Consider the following 7,223-nt stretch of genomic DNA (forward strand, 5'->3'; position numbering starts at 1 on the left):
GAATAAGCGTTGTTAATGACAACACGTTGTTTTCTGTCAGAGAGATAAGACTTAAACCAAGTAAGAAGTGTACCTCGGATACCAATAGAAGATAGTTTCTGTATGAGCCCCTTATGCCAGACATGGTCAAAAGACTTAGATATATCGCAAAACACGACCCTTATTTCTTTTCCTTCGTCTAAGGCTTTGCAGAAATCATTGTATATGTAGAGAAGTTGATTTGTGGTAGAATCACCTTTGATGAATCCAGATTGAAGTGGTGTCAAAAGCTTGTTTGACATAAGGAAGTTGTATAAATACTTATGGATACATCTTTCCATAATTTTTCCAAGACATGAGAGGAGAGAAATAGGTCTGTAATTACTAGGATTTGATGGATCGGATTTTTTAAATACTGGGGTTACATTAGCCTTTTTCCAACCTGTTGGGACATAGGAATTGGACAGAAGTCGATTAAAATATTCAGATAGTGGAGAACACAACTCGTCCATTGCTTCCTTCAGCAGTCGAGGGCTAATCAAGTCTGGGCCGGAGGCTTTAGAAGGATCAGTGTTTGATATGGCATCTGCTACATCCTGAGGAAGTATATTAATGCTGGTAAGGACGGATTCTGCTGTGAAGTGTAAGTTTGGTAGTTCTTTGTTTGTATCGTTAATGGAGGACTGTTTACTGAAGAAGACATTCAGAAAGTTTGCTTTTTCTAGGTTAGTATTAGCTATAGTGTCACCATTTATCAATGTTGGAATTGTTTGATTAGATTTTTCAAGTTTGAGAACAGTTTTAGCTAATTTGAACCAATTTTTTGAAGTAAGTGCATTTGTATTTATTTTCTCAATTATAGAATTTTGGCATTGGGTTTTTGCCTTTTTAATTTCTTTTATTACTTCATTTCTCATTCGGCGGAATTTTTCCCAATGATAGTCGGTATTTCGCGATTTTGCTGTATTGTGAATTCGGTTTCTTCGACGGATAAGTTTTCGAATATTAGAGTTAAACCAGGGAACATCGTTAGGACGAATCGTAACGGTCTTGTTTGGAATTGAAATTTTAGCTGCTTCGTTGATGGTGGTTGTTATTTTAGATGCTACTAAGTCAAGGTCTTCATTAGATAGAATTTCTTCCCAATTTGTCGAGCCAAGAGTGTTTCGATAGGTGTCATAATCTCCTTGATCGTACTTCCATATGTGTCTTTTATAGCACTGAGTTATTGGTTTTCTCATTTTCAAGACAAGGACTATTGGGCAGTGATATCTATTTAGATCAGGGATAAACGGATCAGTTACAAAACTGGTTAGAACACTGTTTTGGTTTTTAATGATAAAAATGTCAATAAGAGTACTGGAACTTTCTGTGAAATGGGTAGGTTCGTCAATAGTTTGAATAAAGTTGTATGAACTAATCAGGTTGTTCATTTTATTTGAGTTGGGGCCTTTCATATTATAATTGAAATCGCCTGCAATTATGATGTTTTGAATATTTGTATTGTGTGCTCTTTCGATGCTCTCTTCTATTAAAGACCAATAGTGCTTATTTGCATCGGGAGGACGGTAGAACCCGCCAAGTAGTAAAGACTTATTTTGGTAGACGCATTCAACCCATAGTGCCTCAAGACCTGGTAAGGAAAGGTCATTTCTTATTTTTCCATGTATATTATCACGAAGATAAATACAAACACCACCGCCAAGTCTTCCAACTCGATCGCATCGGAAAGGCAGGTTGAAATTAGATATCTTGAGAGATTCGTCTTTAACATCATGTGCCAACCAGGTTTCAGAGAAGATAAGAATGTCATATTGTTGTGCCTCTGCTTCAAGAATATCCAGTTTTGGCCGGAGACTTTGAATGTTCACATGCATAATACTTAGACCACTATTCAGGATATTTATAGATTCAGAATCAGTATCACTGCAAACCGATGATTCGTCGGAGGAATCATTTGAAGGACCTGGGTTAGGATGCACGTCTCCAGATAATAGTAATGAAACAGCAGGGACAAGTGAGACAAATCTATAGCAATGTGCAGGAAACAAGTATAATTTGGCTATGCAGCAAGTAGATCCAGTCGGAGAAAGAAGATTCATCCTCGCTACGCACCTCCCTGTCTCCAATTTAAGACTTACGTAATACATTCACTAAGGGTCATAAGGAAAACAGAGACAGAGCGGCACCACGAAACCCATCGCAGACCAGGCACGAACAAGATTTATAGAATTTTCGGGACATGATTCTGAAATCAGCAACAATCAGCATTCTTCTAGTGGTGTTATTAAGGGGAAAGGATAGATGAAAACAAAAACAGAAATGGAGAAAAAAGAATAAAGCGGTAGGATCCATAAAGGACGAATTTAACAATGGTAATATTTCTAGAAGCATAAGTAGGAATTCTAGATATTCCGTATGAAAGATCCGGTTCATTAAAGTATTCAAATAGTTATTGGACAGAGTCATGGTTCTTGGCCTATATTGACAATGAATGATGATAAACAAGTGTACATAGTTTCAAGACTGTACCTCTTGTAGCTTTTGAGAAAAGGATGACCTAAACAAAAACAAAAACAATAACATAAATCACAGAATTTTCTAATTACTAAAAGGGTCATAATTCTGACAAGATGCATATCAGAATCATGATCCATGGCCCACACAGTCAAATAACGATAATGAATAAGTGTGGAAAGTTTCAAAGCTGTCCTACTAACAGCTTTTCAGAAAAAGTGGACTTAAATAAATTTTTACCTAGCAAATCATATTTTCTAAGTTCAAAAAGGGCCGTAATCTTGACAAAATGCATATCATAATTGTGGTTCTTGGCCTAATACAGTCAACTAACTATACTAAACAAGTGCAAAATTTCAAAGCTATACTTATAGTTTTTGATAAAAGGTGGTCCCAAACAAAAATACCAACCAGTAAACTCAAATTTTCTAAGCACAACGATCAAGTGACAACAATACCTCGTATATTTTTTTTCATAAAATCTGACATGCAAAAATTACGATTATATACGAAAAATATTGATACATTAAAAACAGTTTGGGCAATAATTTAGCGATGAGAATGTCCACATACGAGAAGAAGAGAGTTGCAAAACATACTTTAAGGAGCTTCAGACATTTACATATATGTACATATAGTAAGGTAAACATTTGAATGGTTTAACATTTGTTTTAAAAGAACGTTCAAAAAGCAGAGCGACCGGCGCCGGCGACGCATCGTAAACAGAATGTTTAATTTAGCGGCGAAAATGTCCACAAACGAGAAAAAGAGAGTTGCAAAACATACTGTAAGGAGCTTCAGACATACATATAAGTACAAATAATAAGGTAAATATTTGAATTGTTTAACATCTGATTTAAAGGAGGGTTAAAAAAACATAGCGAACGGCGCCGCGACGCATCGTAAATAGAATGTACAACAATCATGCACACACTAGATTGTAATCAATTAAAAAGAGCTGTGCGTAAGACAGCGCGCTCCACTCTTCGACAATTTGACAACAGAATGAATATACGTCTTAATAAGAGACCTCTGCTTTCAAAGGAAGATACAACAAGGGGCATAATTCTGTCAAGAGCAGATACCACACATGCAGATGATGATGGTAAAGAAATATTTTGAATTTCAAGTCCTTATCTTATATAGCACAAAGTTTTGTCCAGAAAACGAAAGTTGTCAACAACAAAAAATGTATGAAAGGAGCAAAGGAGTATAATTAAAATTTGGTCAAAAATACAAAATAGTGTTATAAAGATTGTTACCTCTCATGCAGATGGTGATGATAAAGATACGTTTCAAGATTCAAGTCTTTGTCTTATATTGTAATAAAGTTATATCCAGAAAACTAAGATTTCCAAAAAAAAAAAAAAAAAACTTAAAGTATGAAAGGGTTTTAATTCTGTCAATAATACAATAGGAGTTATGGGGATTGTAACCACATATGTAGATGACAACTGTAAAGAAATGTTTTTATTTTCAAGTCATTATCTTTTAAAATACCAAAGATATGTCTATAAACGAAGGTTTCGAAAAAAAAATTACATGAAAATAATCCCAAGTGTAACAATTTTGTGACCTTGACTTGGGTATAATGGGCCCAGCCCCAGCACATACTTTCTCTGTATACTGGACAATGTTTATGTGAACTTACAGTAAGATATAAACAATAGTAACAAAGATATGACAGAAAAACAAAGGTTGCCTAAGAGCTTTAACCTAAGAAATAACCAATGTATAAAACAGCCCCTGCACATACTTTGTTCGTATGCTGGACAGTGTTTATATGAATTTGCAGTAAGATATAAGCAATACTCAAAACAGCAAAGGTTGCTTTAAAATAACTAAGTATACTAGTAACACCTTGATGACCTTAACCGAATAGTGGAACTCGATATATAAATATATAATTTTATATTTATTTATTTATTTACTAACTTAATTTATTAACCTTCGTGATATTGTTTTGCTGGCAGACTATAGTAGGACTCAAACATGTAGTAAATTGTTTTAACAAAAATCGCGCCATTTAAAAATACTGCGCGGTGCAAGAGAACCACTTGACCCAGAATGTTGAAACTTCATAGGATGATTTGTCATGAAGAGTAGATGACCCGTATTGATTTTGGGGTCACTCCATCAAAGGTCAAGGTCACAGGGGCCTGAACATTGATAACCATTTCTGATCAATAACTAGAGAACCACTTGACCCAGAATGTTGAAACTTCATAGGATGATTGTACATGCAAAGTAGATGACCCCTATCGATTTTGGGGTCACTCCATTAAAGGTCAAGGTCAGAGGGGCCTGAACATTGAAAACCATTTCCGGTCAGTAACTTGAGAACCACTTTACCCAGAATGTTGAAACTTAATAGGATGATTGGTCATAAAAAGTAGATAACCCCTAACGATTTTGGGGTCACTCTGTGAAAGGTCAAGGTCACGTGGGCCCAAACATTGAAAACCATTTCCGGTCAGTAACTTGAGAACCACTTGACCCAGAATGATGAAACTTCGTAGGATGATTGGTCATGCAGAGTAGATGAACCCTAACGATTTTAAGGTCACTCTGTTAAAGGTCAAGGCCACAGGGGCCTGAACATGGAAAACCATTTCCAATCAATAACTTGAGAACCTCTCGACCCAGAATGTTGAAACTTCATAGGATGATTGTTCGTGCAGAGTAAATGACCCTTATTGTTTTTGGGGTCACTCCGTTAAAGGTCAAGGTCACAGGGGCCTGAACATTGATAACCAGTTCCCATCAATAACTTGAGAACCACTTGACCCAGAATGTTGAAACTTCATAGGATGATTGAACATGCAGAGTAGATGACCCCTATTGATTTTGGGGTCAGTCTATTAAAGGTCAAGGTCACAGTGGCCTGTTCATGTAAAATCATTTTTTGGAAATAACTTGAGAACCACTTGACCTACAATGTTGAAACTTAATAGGATGATTGGACATGCAGAGTAGATGACCCCTATTTATTTTGAGGTCACTTGATCAAAGGTCAAGGTCACAGGAGCCTGAACAGTGACTTGAGAACCACTAGGCCACGATAGTTGAAATTTAGCGGGATGACTGGACATGCCAAGTAGACGATCCCTATTGCAGCCAACCATCAGTGTCTCTTTGACTTTCGCTCCTGACCCCTATTGACTTCTTGCCTATAAGACTTTGCATTGGGGGAGACATGCGCTTTTTTACAAAAGCATTTTCTAGTTATCACCTTGCGATTGTACACAAATTCATCCTTCCATTTCCCTTTGCGGTGACATATGTCAATGTCGGATGGTTGGAGTGTTAGTTTTTCGCCACTACGGAGGGTGATATTGTTAACATGGTCGAGAACTTTTTTGGTCACATTCTCGTTATGGTTTCCTGAATCATCAGGTATACCTGACACATCAAGACACATTTTGTGCCCATACTGTTCAAGTTCGTCTGCGTGCAAGAAATTTTGATTTAGTGATTCTTGTAGTCGTTTGTTTTCCTCATTTAGAGTAGATATTTGATCTTGGAATTTCAACGTCTCGGCCTGAACTATTTTATGCACTTCATTTTTAAATTCTGTTACTAGCTCCTATTTCAGTTCTTTAATCAAATCCCTTTTTATCTCTTTACCGAGAATGGCCACCAGCTCTTTAAGTTCATCTTTCGAAAATTTGTCAGCCATATTTGTTGATTTCTTTTGTTCTATTTCGGCCTCGCTTTCACTGTTTTCGCAAATTTCAGAAATCTCAGCACAAAATACAGTTTTATGTTTTTTCTCAGATGGATGTAGACATGAACCAGATTTATTACGCGTTCTTTTACGCTTTTGGGACTGTACAACCCACGACATAAATGTTCATCACAGTGGGTGGAGTACAGTAAGATGGCGGTAAGATGGCGGTAACAAAGGATCTATCACGTATTAGTTCAAAATCACCATCAGATGGCATTTAAGTGTTACAACATATTCACTTTCATATATCTAATCATCAGAAATGCTTATCACACTATTTAGTCCGTCCTGATTCAAGGAAAGCACGAATTTATAACATATTTTGTACTCCTACAAAAAACACCGCCATACTTTTTTCACACCGGAAGTTATTTCAAAATAACAAATCGTTTAAACTGTGTGATAACATATACATAGGTTTATAGATGAATAGCTGTCTGTCCCTCTTTTACTAAATAATCTGTGATAACAGACAGGGTACCCTCAGGAAAGCATGCTATACATCACAAAGTATTTCTACTGTTTATAATATGTTGAAGTTGAGAGTAGCTGTAAAACTAGCAATTTGAAAATATATAACTAATATTAGAAACTAGGAAAATCACTGAAAACAAGATTTTTTAAAACATATTCTATCATAAGTAACATTGACTTTGACCATCATTTTAACATTGAGCCTAGTGGTCCAAACAATCTCTGAACCTTTCTTTCCTACTAAGCTACCCACATACAAAAGTTACATTGCAGTATGTCATTTCTAACCAGAGCTTTGAGAGAAAATCGTTTTTTTTTTCTTTCTAGTTAAGTAACAGTGACCCAAAATACAATCCAAAGCTAGTTCTTAATAAACTTGCAGTACACCACGTTTGGTGACAGTATGTCAATCGTAACGAAAGTTATAAACTGAAAACCACGTTCTTGATGATTTCAGCAGAAAATATCAAAATCTATATTTAGTAACTTGGAATCTAAATAGTTCCTTTTTTATTACCAAAAT

This window comes from Mercenaria mercenaria, chromosome 14 (assembly GCF_021730395.1).
Source record: "Mercenaria mercenaria strain notata chromosome 14, MADL_Memer_1, whole genome shotgun sequence".
Classification (NCBI taxonomy): domain Eukaryota; kingdom Metazoa; phylum Mollusca; class Bivalvia; order Venerida; family Veneridae; genus Mercenaria; species Mercenaria mercenaria.